This window comes from Macrobrachium rosenbergii, chromosome 25, assembly GCF_040412425.1.
Source record: "Macrobrachium rosenbergii isolate ZJJX-2024 chromosome 25, ASM4041242v1, whole genome shotgun sequence".
Taxonomy (NCBI): Eukaryota; Metazoa; Arthropoda; class Malacostraca; order Decapoda; family Palaemonidae; genus Macrobrachium; species Macrobrachium rosenbergii.
Window position 1 is genome coordinate 6,733,951 of NC_089765.1, and position 16,925 is coordinate 6,750,875.

Genomic DNA, 16,925 nt, shown 5'->3' on the forward strand with positions numbered 1-16,925 from the left:
TGTTTTAACTTTGAGGATGGGATTAGACTCCATTTTTCATCGCTATGATGTCTTACAGAAAAATACAAGTCGACTGGGGTTGCATCTCATGCTTCCTATTTAGGGTACACACACATTTGAGAGAGAGAGAGAGAGAGAGAGAGAGAGAGAGAGAGAGAGAGAGAGAGAGAGAGAGAGAGAGAGAGAGAGAGAGATCAAACAATACCTAGCATGGAGTCTCATTTTTCTAACTTAGCCTGAAAACCTCCATTTCTTTTTTTAATTTCCTCCTCTCAAGTGAAGTGTTTACTCTGACCTCATCTTCATTACCTTCACCGTTTACCTTGCAATTAATGGTCTCGCTGTTGATCCAAGTAATCACGTACCCCTCTCTCTCTCTCTCTCTCTCTGCCCCGGTCTTCCATTTTTGTTGGGCTTGAAGTCATTTTATTTTTTTTATTCACTCTTCATTCATAATATTTACATTTCACCAAGCTGGCCTAAAAATCTACATTCGTGGAATAAGTTAATGCTCTTATTTATTCACATCTCATCTCTCCTCAAAAATTAATGGAGAGAGAGAGAGAGAGAGAGAGAGAGAGAGAGAGAGAGAGAGAGAGAGAGAGAGAGAGAGAGGATGCGTTAGTGGTACTTGATGTTTATGTAAAACTAGTTTTGAATCTAACAGTACATATCACTTGTTTCGACAGACAATGAATATGAATTGAACGGCAAATACGTCAGTGTGATACTTAACTAAATTCACAAATACTCAAAATACACACAAATCTGACAGTGATACATTTTTGTATACTTGTCTATATTTTCACTAAAAAAAGATAACTCTCTACTGATAGACAGTATTTTATGTATTTTTGTATGACAGAGAGAGAGAGAGAGAGAGAGAGAGAGAGAGAGAGAGAGAGAGAGAGAGAGAGAGAGAGAGAATAAAATTCGTACTTTTTCCGAAAGATCAAGCACTTTCACCTTATGACATTAGGAATCCCTGAATACATTTTACAAGAAATGTAAAATCCATCAGCTGGCTGAGATGAGTGAATGATCGATCACCGATACAAGAAAAAGAGGATTATATTCAAGAATTTTTGTCCAAACGAAAAGTCTGGAAGTAATTCCATTTTTTTACAGGTATAATGTACTGTACCTCTGTAGCCTGAAAAGATCAATAAAAAACCCATAGTTAAGAGGAAGTTAAATAAAAAGCATTTCTTGATTTCTTAAAGTATACCTTAGTTGAACCAGACCACTGAGCTGATTAACAGCTCTCCCTGGGCTGGCCCGAGGGATTAGATATATTTTACGTGGCTAAGAACCAATTGGTTACCTAGCAACGGGACCTACAGCTTATTGTGGAATTCGAACCACATTATAGCGAGAAATGAATTTCTATCACCAGAAATAAATTCCTCCAATTCTTCATTGGCCGGTCGGAGAATCGAACTTGGGGCCAGCAGAGTGCTAGCTGAGAACGGTACCCACCCATATAATGAGGAACTTAAAACTTTGCCGGGTTGGTACCTCAAAAGAATCTTAACCACACGCCTAACCCCGCTGGGGTTTTCGTAAGATTCCCACAATATTATTCATTATGGCTGTGGCCAGCCGTACACTTTTCTGGAGTAAACCCCGGTTTGAGGTTTGTGCATTCAACCCTCTCCAAGCTCCCCTGAGGTCTTCTGGGATTGCTCCTAGTGCCCCCAGGGTGATAGGTACTACTGCTGCTACTACAGCCAGCTGTAGTCCCTTTATTTCCATCTTCAGATCTTGTTACTTGTGTCTTTTCTCTTCCTTGTCTTCGACTCTTGAGTTCCAAGGTATGACAACATTCACCCTAGATGCTCTCTGTGTTTCTCTTATGTACCTGGATTAAGTTTGCTCTTCGCGTCTCTATCACACGATCAGTCTTACAGCATAGTCTAAGAGCACCTTTAATGTAAACTTTTCAGAACGTTTTCTTAGCATGGTAGCCCATTTTCTTTGCGATAAAAGGCCTTGGCGACTGTGTCATGGCTTCTCCTGTGTTCAATTCGAACTATGCTAGGCATTCACTTATGATGTGGCTGATGGTTATATTCTGTTTACATTTGCAACACAAATGTGGTGTTGATATCTGGCCATCTACTTTACTTTGTACACATCATGTATGTAGTGTTCATGTGCTGCCATCAACAGGCATTAAATCTCCTTCTTAAGCTCTCCTCATGTCAGACATTGACAACTGCTATTTCTAATTATATCCCGAGTCTGTCTTATAATGGCCATGCCATTACCAAAGAGATGAGATTTTAGATGCAAGCCGTTACCAACCTCTCATCTTCACTGTGCTTAAAACACTGCCCAAGTGTTCATGCGAATATAGAACGCCATACTTCAACCCAGGTTCCCGAAACGCACCAGCCTAAGCTTCCATCCCAGTCAACTGGAAATTATCCTCAAAAACCATTCAGAAGTGATAAATCCTAACCTAACCTTACTTTAAACTAACCTTAACCTAGGGTGCCATTCCCTGACCTAGCAAGACCTCCTCCCCAGTTGTGAAAGCATGCAAAAACGGAGTATTGGTCTTATCTTCCTGAAAGTCACTTTTCATCTAACGCATGAAAAAACTAGAAACAGAGTGGTCCATGAATACCAATAATGACGAATTTACGAAGATTATGAGTTACACAAAACACAAGGAGAATCTCTGAATCTGAATAACTGACAAGGTAATGTTATTTTTGATGGTTTTAAAACAAGCTGAACAACTTTCATTCTTTACCATTTACTGACTGGATGATTGCATCATCACATATGGCTGTTCTAAGTCGTTCTATACACTGCCCAATTCTCCTTTTATTCAATTCTAATACTGTCCTCCACACTTTGCATTTCTTTTCCTCCTTTTCTTCTTTGTAAGCAGAGCCTTGCCACACCTGCCTATGGGTTGTGCTTTATTTTTGTCATGTTTTGTAGGTCGTCATTTGTTCAACTTACTGACCCTCCGGTATCTCATTACTGGTACAGCCCATGTATTGACTGCCTTCGCAATATATCCACCAGTGACCTTGAACTGTGGTATAACCTAATCCTGGATAGGTCTTCCCTTCTGATGTTTACTTTCACTTCCTGGTGTCTCATATTTGCAGCCTCCAGGATTCCCAGGTATTTGCAACCAGTCTCTCCTTCATCTTTGAAGATTATTAGGTGAATGATGTCTATGTCCTGACTTCCAAGTGACCATTTTTAGTTTTCTGGAGGGTCACTTTCACTGATATCATGGAGACTATGAAAAGCCATGGTGATAGTGAATCCGCTTGGAAGATTCCTCTTTTGATATTTACCAAACCCAGTTTGGTTCCTCATGTTAGTGTTGTCTTTAAGTGCTGCATTGTGTTGGACTGTAAAGGTTACTAAGTTGTCTGCAGCTCCATGTATTCGAGCACTCACTTTACAACGAGTGACGGACCATATCAAAATCCTTCCTATGGTCATCCTATGTCATGCTCGGGTGTGTCTTCCTTTCCTTACAATTCCTCAACAACGCCTCATCTGCTAGGAGGCAGCTTTTGGTTCACTGGCATTTCATGCAGCATCCTCTCTGTTCTTCAGGTATGGTGTTTGCTTCCTGCAGTGGTTGTAAATTCCTCACCTACCATTCTTGTTAGTAATTTCCATATGACCAGCAGATATATGATAGGTTGGAAGTTACTAAATGTATTGTCCTTTTCTTGGTCTTTTGCACTCGTGATTTTTTTACGTGTCATCATCCAGCGTGGTACGTCCTTTTGTCCTACAAGCAGCTTGGCAATTTTTCCATGCTTAGACTTCCCATCCAGTTTTGGGGTTTTGCAGTTAGACAACTTTCCGAATTCCTTTCTTACTTGCCTGGCCGTGATATTGATCTCTGGTTGTTAACTCTGTCCATTTCTTCATTCTTTAGGTTTTGTAGCCGCTTTGCATACTTTTTAGCTGGCCAGTGTTTTCTCAGAACCTATTTGTGAATTCAGCCTCTCGAATTGCGTTGTGCTCAGCCTTTCCATGTTGTAGTTTTCATATATTCTCTTCTGCTTTGAGCAGATGAGCTTGTTCTTGTATATGCTTTGGATCTATCACTGAGCTTTTCTTTATACTGACGGTGCTTGTATTTCTTAGGATCTTTAACCGTTGTTGTTCCTTTTTTGAACACAATGGTTTCTTTGTTTTGTTTTTCATTTCTACATTTATTTCTGAAGTACACATCAGGTGTTTCTTTGATTTTCGTATCTACTACTCTTCTTTGATTTTGCTTGAAATATTTTGTTTTTGTTTTGTGCTTGGGGTTTTTTTTAACCTTAGCCCTTAATAATTATGATTTTTATTTATTATCGTTAAATGAAAAAATATTGCTATCATTATTTACAGATAAATAAATCATCACTCTTACTAAAATCGAAATGTTTATATTTATTTAAAAAGGAACATACAAATCATATTTTAGAGGAAGAATACCAACAATCAAAGAAACAGGATCGCGTTGCATTCTCTGAATGACGAGAAGCTTGCTCAATCGTACACATGTCCATCTTCATATACTGCATTCGTCTTACAACTGGAGATACAATGTAAGAACAACTTGGATAAGCTAAATTTCCTCAGGAAACTGTGTTACGTTTTTGACTCGCATTTCAAAGAGCTTGGATATCTTGTGAAGTCCAATGCTGCAAAATGCGTCCATAAACCATTGATGAGACGATACACAGATGAGATTAAATCTGCAACGAAAATATACCGATTCCATTCTACCACGACTAAACCTTCTCTCCTATAAGACCGACCTTTCATCGTTTACCCGTTAGGTGTTCTCATTGGTGGGTGGAATGGCATCAACCAATCACAAGCCGGCAAATAAAAGAAGCATTATATGATACAGAGTTCGTCCCGGTCGGTTGTGAATGATTATCGACGCGACCTGGGGTCAAACACTCCATTGTTGGGATTCTCTGAAAAGGAGGTCATTATACTGTGCCAATAAATGCGTGTCCACTGCTGCTCTTGATGTATGCTGAGAAGAGACAGGAGTGGCGACCAACATCGGCAAAACTGAATAACTTTTGCGTTTCTAAATGGATGGCAGAGTCGTTAAACTCCCTTTGTTTGTTTGTTTGTTTGTTTCTACCTCACTGACATAAATGTCACACGATCACCGCCGATCGCTCCCGACTTTGTCCTTTTTCGGAGACTCTGCTCTTGCCATCAGGATGTCCCCCACTTTTCATCTGCTTTCCTTCCATCAACAGAAAGGATGTCGTAACACTTTCTCCACCGACAATTTTTTCAACTTTTTAGTATTTCCAACTTTCCCTCAGCTTGATTCCGTAAGGAAGGATGCTGGGGGAGGGGGGGGGAGTTAGAAGTGATCGCTTTATTTCTCTCTCTCTCTCCCTCAAAAGGTTAGCACCTAAAGTTCAAATTGCAAATTGGTCAGCGATGAACCTTTATCCACTTCAAGCTCTCCTTTGGCAAAAGAATAGCCCGAACGAAGGTGGAACGATACTTCAAAATAAACATGCAAAAACAGCTCTTCGGTTAAACGGTTCTGAACAGATCACCTCACACTAGTGTTCTGTCCACATAAGATATAAATGTGTATATATGTACACATATAAATACACAAACACACACACTATATATATATATATATATATATATATATATATATATATATAATATCATTTCTCATCATCCCCTTACAGAGATGGCGCCAGAAGGGGCTATCTTTCAGACTCTCAGGAATTCTTTTGGGATGAGGTTACCAGCCCCTGGAACTTCCCCCAACACCCTTGTTTACTCCCTGACTGTAACCATAGCAGTATTGTAAATACCAGATATATAATTCACTAATTAGGTCAGCAGAAGCCGAAGGGATTTTTGGATTTTTAACGGATCGTACCTGGCAACCATCCTTCCCTATATCAAACCTGGGACACCTCCTACTTGCTAGGGCGAGAAATGCTACTGTTGATATATATATATATATATATATATATATATATATATATATATATATATATATATATATATATATATATATATATACAGACACACATATATATATATTATATATATATACATATGTATATATATATATATATATATATATATATATATATATATATATATACTTTTATATGTTTTTCCCATAACACGGGTGGGATCCCTAGTAAAGAAAGAACTACGATGACTGCTGCTTTCACACTTGAATTGCTGCATCGTTCAAATTCTTCATGCAGCAAACTTCCTCAACTACTTGCTGTCTTGATTCCGAGTCCACTTTTTCATACCAACTATTCAACCCTTTCTAGGTCTTCACCTCCCCCTTCGTCCTAGCACTTACGAAATGCATACTCTCTTTTACTCTACCTCTCAGTCTCCAATTTTTACATATAACTGAACCATCTCAAAATACTATGATTCATCACTCTACATAATAGTTCAAATTTATGACGTTTGACTTTTTCTTTCATTCCCATTAGACACCCACACTTCACTTCCACAGTGGTGACTTGGCTCAACAACTCTTCCATCATTTCTCACCTTGACTTCCGTACACAAGCCACTGTTTCCTTTCAGCCTTTCGCCACTTCCTGCTGGATTCCTTTCTTCGCCTATTCAGTGACACATTTGTATTTTTGTCATGCGATATAATTACTCCAAAATGCCTAAAAGAATCTACTGCTTTCATTCTTCTACCGTCCATAAATATATTCATTGCTCAATCTTACCGGTTCTCATTTACGCTAGTAATCTTACTCTTGCTCACATCTGCTCTCAATATTTTCAATTTGTGAACACTTTCAAATTCGCTGATTTAGTTTCTGTATTTCTTTCTTTCCATCTGCAATCAGTGCTGAACCATCTGCAAACATCTGCCTTCCTAACTTCATTAATGCATCCACCGACCTTTCTCTGGCTCTGCGTCTCATCCCATCCACAGGCATTAAACATCCACAATGACATCTGATCTGATTTCATGAAATTTAAGCCGTCAAGGAACGCACTGGGGCACTTTCGACCATTCACGCTTAAGCCAGTGAAAAGAATTGGTGTTGCTGGCCAGCACGATAAAGAAATCCAAAAAGTAAAGGAGATAAAGTACATGGATCTAAAGGTGGAATTGAGACAAAACCTCACCACTGCACTATGAAGTAATAGTTAGAATAGTTGACAGGAACACTGAAGAGAGGAAGCGGGAATGGAGCTAACGTAAAAGGCTAAAAAGTGGGTGCAGCTAGGGGCCGAAGGGAATCGGCAAACATCCTTCTGTAATGCCTACACTGCACCAAGTGGGGTGCACTGTCGGCACTAACCCCCTATGAGGATCCATACAGATGGGGCCACACATAAATTTTTACTTATATAATGGGGCACACGAAAATGCCACTGATGCCATATACTATCACGTGCCACAATGACAGTCCACAATAAGAGCTTTGTATTCATGTTAAGCTACCATGGCTATGACCTGTATTTCATTATCAAAATTCTATTTTCACTAATTATTAATAAAAATGCAGTTGTCAGACGACCTCTGTAGAGATTTTGTCAAAATGCAAAAGCTAAGGGTTATAAAGGATGCCAACATTTTACATACGCGCGTATGTGTGCTTGTTTGCGTGCGCGCGTTTTTACGTATTTGCCCACGCTATAAAGGAGTTCAGAGAGATCGGCCGATGAATGCGGTTAACAACACAGTTGGAAAAAGAGGTCGTTGTCAAAAGACAAAAAGAGCGGAATGGAGATCACTCAGAGAATTTTATTTCTATTGACAGATTTAACGCGTGTGTGTGTGTGTCTGTATGTATATATGTATATATACACACACACACACACACACACATATATATATATATATATATATATATATATATATATATAAATATATATATATATATATATATATATATATATATATATATATATATATATATATATATATATATATAAATATATATATATATATATATATATATATATATATATATATATAGTATATATACATATATATATATATATATATATATATATATATATATATATATATATAGTATATATACATGCATATATATATATATATATATATATACTGTATATGCAGATGTGCCTCAGGGAAATGGAACACTTGGTGTAAATCCTGATCGGTTTTGTTTTTATATCTAAGTGATCTTCTAGAGGACTGGTACAGAGCAGTAAAGTTCATTAGCGTTTGAAGTCTAGTCTGTTTACAAATCTGTTTAACTATGTGGGTTGGTGGGGGAGGGGGCGCCCCTCCCACACATTTTAGTTTTCTGTAAAAGAAAACTGCCGAGATGTCCGCACTTTTTCTGTCCGCCCTCAGATCTTACAAACTACAGAGGCTAGAGGGCAGCAAATTGATATGTTGATCATCCACCCTCCAATCATCAAACGTACCAAATTGCTGCCTTCTAGCCTCAATAGTTTTTATTTTATTTAAGGTTAAAGTTAGCCATGATCGTGCGTCTAGCACCGCTATAGGTGCCAACAACATAGGCCACCATCGGGCCGTGGCTGAAAGTTTCATGGGCAACGGCTGAGAGTTTCATGGGCCGTGGCTGAGGGTTTCATACAGCATTATACGCAATTTTTACTTGTCCTCGTCTCAAGTCAATCGTCTTTCTTAAATTCTATATATATTACATATATCCTTTAAAATTAATGGATCGTATTTATGCCTTGACTGACATATTATTACAAAACTTTTCTTTGATGAAACTGGACTCATTACGTTTACCTGGAAATTTCTTACATGGTAAAAACAATCACACAATCCACTGAGCTGGCAAACATCTAGTTTATTTCAATAATATACAGTAAAGAAAATGATTAAGCCCAGATTTATACGAAAAAGTTTTTGTACAAATGTGAATATCAGTTAAAGCATTTATAAATTGGCTCAATTAATTTCAGATGAAATGTGTAAACTGCATAGATTTCAAGAAAGGAAGCTAACACGAACGAGGGCAAACGGGCTGAGCACGCCCTCTCCGCATAAATAAAGAGATCTGTATATAGAGAATTGACTTCAGACGCTATTGAGTTTACTGTTCCCTCATCTTTTCCCACCTGTCACGTGTGAACATTTGGTGTCCCACCGTCCGTATGTTCGATTTTACTGTCACTCTACTGTAGACTATATACTGTAACCTTCTACCACAAAGTATCAGTCACCTACAAGATGTCTTTGATATAGAGGCGAAACAGGTGGGGATTTACACGCAATGTTTCATTGTTCCTGTGGTACATAGGCTATGCCCATAAACATCGTGTCAGTATGATTTTATGCATATACGAGTATATGTATTCATGTGTATGTGAACGTGTATATATATATATATATATATATATATATATATATATATATATATATATATATATATATATATATATATATATATATATATATATATATATATATATATATATATATATATATATATATATATATATATATATATATATATATATATATATATAGACATTCTTCGCGTTGATATTCCTTAAGAGCGGGAGGCTCCAAGCGCAGCTACTCGTCCAGTTACCTGCAAATATTTAATATTTTCAAGATGAGGTTGCAACCCCTACGCACTGCTCAATGAATGATCAAGAGGCCTGTATTCCAAAGACGTCTGTTATTTCTTAGAGGTCCCCCATCCACGTAATGATCAGCCCTACCGTTGCTTAACTCGTCTGATCGGACGACCAGCGGTGTAGCAAATACGTGTACATGTGTGAGTGTGTATGAACAAGCAGACCAGCTACCCACCCTAAAACTTACACTTCACTGACAGAGTGACAATCTTGTACACAGATTAGTGGAAGAGCAAACAAATGGAACTTTCACATTAAACTTGCAAACAGGACAACTAAAATTTTTCGTAGGAAGACTCTCGGTAAGGCGATTCAAAAAGAAAAAAAAAAAGAGTAAAGGAAAAAATAAAAGTCCTGACATATCCGTGGACCAAACAGGCAAAGAACACACACGCTTTGTCAGTCACCTGTCCATTAAGAAAGTCGGAGAGGTTCCGACCTGTCAAGCGGGTCTTACTAACCTGACATTTTGACGGAAGCGTAAACTGTGACAAAACTGTCGCTTGGATGAATACCTGAAAATGTCACGTGATATGGAAGTTTGCGCCCCGTAGGGAAAGTGTAAGAATCCCGGGGGGAGGGGGGGGTGTCCACCGAGGCTCCCTCCTATTATGTTCCAGTACTTTATGACTCTTTTTTTCTTCTTTCATTCTTTCTTTCCCTTTTTTCCATCTTGGATTATTGACGCCGGATCGAAGTTAGCGATTCTCCTTATTCTTTCTTCATTACTTTCGTCTCTCTCGTATTCCCCGGTCGGAACTCTGCTGTCTATTTTGGAAGTCAGTTTGTCAGATTGACATTTACGGTCCATAATAAAAACAGGTATTCGCCTTTTGTCGACTCCCTGGTAGCTGGCAAGTGCATTGTTAAAGGCCACATGATGTTATTCACATCATTGAAACCATTTCCAGGGGAACAACAATGCTGAAATATTCATCACCGAAACCTTACTTTATTCAGACCAACTTTTAGAATCGCTTCGAAACGGTCGGGGGAATCTCGAAACGCCGCATAGGACGCCTTCAATGTGAGAGCTTCTTTCTCAGTGACACGTTAACTAAACTTCACGTGTGGCCGATTATGGTAAATTCAGCGCACATGATAAGACACCAAAATATTTTCGAAAATTAATACGGAAATATATTCTTGTACTTATCCATTTTCATACATCATACGATATTCAAAGCATTGAATTATCTCGAAAACTTACAAAATATCTAATTAACTTAATTCAACACGTTTCATGTTATGATAATTTTAGATCAGGATAAAAACGCGTCAATAAAATGTTGCATCCATCACATTACAGGTAGTGATACGAGTAGCAGAAGTAGTAAAAGAACTGACAGCAACACCACCATAATTAACGACTGAAAGTCAACACTATGCAAAATGCAAGATGAATCCTGAAACAGAGGTGGATGACCACTAAATCCAAGGGTACTTCACTCTTCTACTTCACTCTGCAAACAGATATAACAAGCTTTCCATTTTTCTTTATTTTCCTTTAACTTCTCTTGCTTCCTAATAAGCACAAAATTCTTTGGAAGTTTGAATTCCAAGTCAATTGCCCATGTGGGCTTGTTCCATATGAATAGTGTCCATCTTCTGATTAATAATAATAATAATAATGAAGGAACTGGACCTCATATCAATACCGCATCAAAGATCACAAAATACGTCAGCTGCCTAGTGCCTCACAGCTGAATTTCTAAGTAACTATACATCGTGGAGATACAGCCTCGAAACTTATTTCTTTCAGTAAATCTTACTTCATTTCAACAGCAAAAGCTTAAACCCCTTCAAGTTTCCATCACGAACCTCAAATCCTACGCTCCAGAAATGACACATCCTTAGAGGAGTCGCTACACAATGTAACATTTCATTTATATGTGTAACTGTTATCCTTATAAAAATTCATTTATTGCAAGAAACTGGCTAACGATCGCGGCCCGAGAAACAAATATTTTCCAGTGGTTTCCAAGCCCGCCAAATCCCTATGAAGAGACGGGATTCACAACACCAATAATCAATACGCAAATGCTATAACCCGAACGCTGTTCCTACACCAAAATTATGCCTCTTTCGTTACATATAATATAAATGAACGGGCACTGAGGTGAAAATGAAACACAACGTGCACTTATTAAAAGAGCAAAAGAAAGGCAACCGTTGCTATTTCGCTTTTTGTAACGCATACAAAACTTGGAAAAAACTAACGACCTTTAAATACAACCAAGGCTCCCAAACCCCTCAGGTCTCGACATAACGACCCGACTCGGCGCACTATCGTAACCTCTAACGCGTGGTGTGCTTTAATCGCCGAAAACATCTGCATTCTGGGCATCCATAACAAGCTGATTAACAGCCCCGGCCCCGGGAACCGCCGACCGGCGCGCGATTATAATACCGATGGCTGATAATTGCAGTCATATGACGGTGTCTACGCTGGCTATTGGCACATTCACGCTCTAGTTAAAGGATATAAAAGGCGGTTAGCAGGGCTCTCAGTTTCACTCGATGGCTCTGGGATTGCTGCGTCTTAAGAGCCGATTTACGAGCGCTTAATCTCCGAGCGCTGAGGTCGTCTTAATTACGAAAAGACAGCGCTCAAGGCTTATATTTCAGGCCGATAGGATCAACCCGATAGACTTCAAACGTTTTACGTACTTAATGTAACACTTGGCGCTTCTTTATTACGAACGTTTATTAGGGAATATTCTTGATACATACTTAATTCTCCTCCCTTTAAGCGGTTTCAGTTCTTCGGTAAAAACAAGTTTGTGCTTCGGTCGTCTTTAATCTATTCGCGTTCTAAGTAATTACATGATTTGACTAAAATTCCACAATTAATAGACATAAAACTGAAATTAGAAAATTCCATAAATTCTGACAAAACAACGTCTCGCTTAACAAACTGAAATAAGAAATCAACAATCAAAATAACATTCAGAGAGCTAGCCAATCACACCACCCATAGGAAAAATTTTCTCTCTCTCTCTCTCTCTCTCTCTCTCTCTCTCTCTCTCTCTCTCTCTCCCTCCTCTCTCACATACATACGTAAAAGGTCAAACCTTGCTCCACAGAATTTCAGATCACAATGACCTCTCAATTCGAATGTGGTTTTCATGACCATAATCTATAATTAACCTGCTATCTTCACAAAAAGGGTGGAAAGATCATATATCCTAAATACCGCTGATAGGAAAAGGTGAAAAAGAAATATATAATAATCTCACTTTCTCTGGTAAACAATAACTAATATATGTGCATAACTGTAGAAACACATATACAGTATATATATATATATATATATATATATATATATATATATATATATATATATATATATATATATATATATATTATACTTGTTTCCATTAAAAACTATAATATATATTATATACAATTATAATATATATATTATAATATATATATTATATATATATATATATATATATATATATATATATTAAACCGTTTCCCTTAAAAAGTATAAGGGCATGGACCTGTTTAATAAGCTTTCACATGGTATAGAGCCCACTTCAAGGACAGAATAAGACCAGAGATGACGACAATAATGAGTACACATGTGTGTATACATTTGTATATGTATATATATGCATACATATATGAAATATATATATATATATATATATATATATATATATATATATATATATATATAGTGTGTCTATGTATGTATATGTGTTTGTATATATACTGTATATATATATATATATATATATATATATATATATATATATATATATATATGAATATGAATGTGTGTATATATATATATATATATATATATATATATATATATATATATACATATATATATATATATATATATATATATATATATATATATATATACTGTATATATGATTGTGGCAGCTCTGTGGTATCACCAGATACTTTGCACTGCGTTAGTTCAGAATTCAAAATCTGCTTCCGTCTGATAAATTCTTATTAGCAACTGACATTACTGATACTGTGAGCTTGTTATGAGACAGAGGGTGCCCTGGTTGACTGGTACAGCTGTTGGCTCATATTCTCTAGGTCCATGGTTCCCCGCTGAGGTACTGCACTTCAGTCTACCCATCTGTTGACGGGTACCAGTGTCTGTGTTGGTCAGAAAAAAAAAGAGCGGTGGGGGTGGGGGCATGGGGCTAGCAACCTTATCCGAAGATTTGATGAAATACCAGTGGTCTGTGCCATCCTGTCGTCATTCCCTCAAAAAAAAAAAGGAAAGGATATATATATTTATGTATGTATACAGGTCTAAAACCCCAGTCCAAAGTTAGAGATTATTATTATTATTATTATTATTATTATTATTATTATTATTATTAAGGCAAGCTGTAATCCTAGTTCGAAAAGCAGAAGGTTACATAGCCATGGCACAATAGGGATAGAAGCCCATGGGGCATAAGTCAAGTAACTATGGAAATTGAGGTCACTTATCTGTTCAAATAACAGCGCCGCTATTCCAGTGAAATTCAGGAAATCCTCATCGGCAGGGTCGGATGCTGGGTCTCCAAAACTTTCTACGAAATTCAACGCTCCTGTTGTCTTTGTTATCTCCCTAAGACCTCATTATAGGTGAAATTTTCAATTCCAAGTACGGTACTTTCTGTTTATACAAATAAAGACTTTAAAGATGTTTTGTCCACCACCTCAAAGACAAACAAGTGAAAGACTGAAAACTAGACGCATTAAAAGATACCGAAACACAGAAAGTTGGCCGTTTTGTCATCATTAAAATTCAATTTACAATTATCCTCATTTATTTACTCTGATTTATCGAGAAAATTACTACTTCTTATTATTGTTGGATCAGCTTTACTGAAGTAAGAACCACCCTACCTGGCAATTAAAAGTGACCAGAGACACCTCTCACTGCCAATCCCTCAAGACCCAAATAAAAATCTAATTCCATGCAAACTCCGCAAGGTCCAAAATGACCTGCTACTGGCAATTCACTGTTACAAATAACGACAAACTCATTCCCCGCTCACCTCGATCAATCCAGATCCGTGGTTACTCCCTTGTTCCTCGTAATTGGTAACTATGTGATCACTCTCGGAAGGCCTGACGTGCAATCATGAGGGCTAAATGGTGCCGCCTACCCGAATGGAGGGCACGGCCCTATTCCGGACGGTTTTTAACAACGTCCTAGAAATCGCCTTTTATGAAGGAGTTCATTAACGACGCTACCTGTTACGCTTTCGCAGCTTCCAGTCCGACGCTGATAAACAATCATTCCACATCGAAATTAACAATTATTCCACATGGAATTTAACAATCATTCCACATCGAATTTAACAATCAATCCACATAGAAATTAACAATTATTCCACATCGAATTTAACAATCATTCCATATTGAAATTAACAATCATTCTACATCGAATTTAACAATCGTTACACATTGAAATTAACAACATTCCACATCGATCTTAACAATCATTCCACATCGAAATCAGCAATCCTTCCAAATCGAAATTTATAATCATTCCACGTCGAAATTAACAATCATTTCACATGGAAAATGAACATTTTTCGTATGATTATAAGGCATGTACTATCATGCACAGTTTTATACCAAAAGGATAGTAGCCTATACAAATACATGCCTTAAATAATTACAAATACAGACGTAATCTAAACCTATTAATTATCTCCTTGAGAATACTGGTCATATCATTGTTTCTGCCGTTGGAAAGAGAGAGAAAGTTTACGTCATTTCATATCCCTTTCAAAAAAAGGTCACAACCTGACCATTTACATCGAAAGGGAAACGGTATAAATTACCAGTCACAGCCAGGAACAAGCCAATATTACAAATCTCGAGTTCCTTCTTTCCCTACAAACGTGTCATAAACCCTTACCGGCAACTCATCGCATACATGTCAAAAATAGGTTGAAAACAAATCGAAAACGTTATTGGCAAATGCTGGATAACTATAGGAGGCACTGGTTAGAACTACCAATAAGTCGCTGACTTGCAATCAAACCGTTTGTGATGTGTGTGTGTGAGATAAGTCGCCGACATGTTAGACGTCTACGATATGTCTATGACATGCTTTACAGCAGTGCGGACACAACCTTAGATTGGCTAACCGTTTGCCAGGAACCACGGTCGACAATTTTTTTTTTTTTTAGATAAGAGGGTTAGAAGGAAAATGTTTAAAAGAAAAAAACTCAAAGATATCAAATTTAATATTAAAAAGATCACCTGGAAAATCTCTTTTATAGGAAAAAAAGCCAGACTATTTTCCAATGGTGCCTAGAAGAGTTTGTCCGGAAACGTGAGGAACTGACAATTCCATGCTGGAAACAAGGATCAAAGACAGTATTTTGTTGTACATGTCATAAAAAAAGTTTATTTAAAAGGAGTGCCGTGATGAAAACATTTCTTAATTATAACATGGAACCTGGGGTGCTTGAAAATTTTTCTCAAGAAGTTGTCGCAGGAAAGAGCTTCCAAAGTACAACAATATCTCAGGAGAGAAATAATGATTCAAACAAAGATTCTGTACATTAGTTAGATTTGAGAAACTGGGTCTTTGTTGCGCTTAAATCGACGTAATTGTAATTATCCACTAAAAGGTGAAGAAATATTTTTTTTTTAACAGAGCAAGCTCTATATCAATAGCATTTTTTATATTGGGGGGGGGGGAACTGCCTTAAATTACTTGGACGAAGTCTATGTCGCTTCTGTCCTAACTTTTCATGCTTCAAGATCTCAAAAATTATAGACGTTGCACAGACCATGAGACCAACAACATAAGTTAATGTTTACATAAGTTTGTACACACACATTTTATACACACATGCATACATACATACACACATACAGACAGACAGACACAACACACACACACAAATATATATATATATATATATATATATATATATATATATATATATATATATATATATATATATATATATATATATATATATATATATATATACATAAATTTATATCTGGAAAGATACATAGATGGATGTATGTATCTTTCTAGATATAAATTTATGTATGTATGTATGTATATATATATATTTATATATATGTGTGTGTGTGTGTGTGTGTGTGTGTACATCTGCCTCAAGGGTCAGGTAGATCGCATGACAGAATCACATTTAATAATCCGGGTCAAAAAGATCTACCGCCAGGCTCAGGGGGGGTAGTTAACATGTTTGTAAGAAGCAGGAGGCAAAACCTGGTGGTCATGAAACTTGTTACAGAGGCCATTGCATGATAACTGCACATAACCAGGTTAA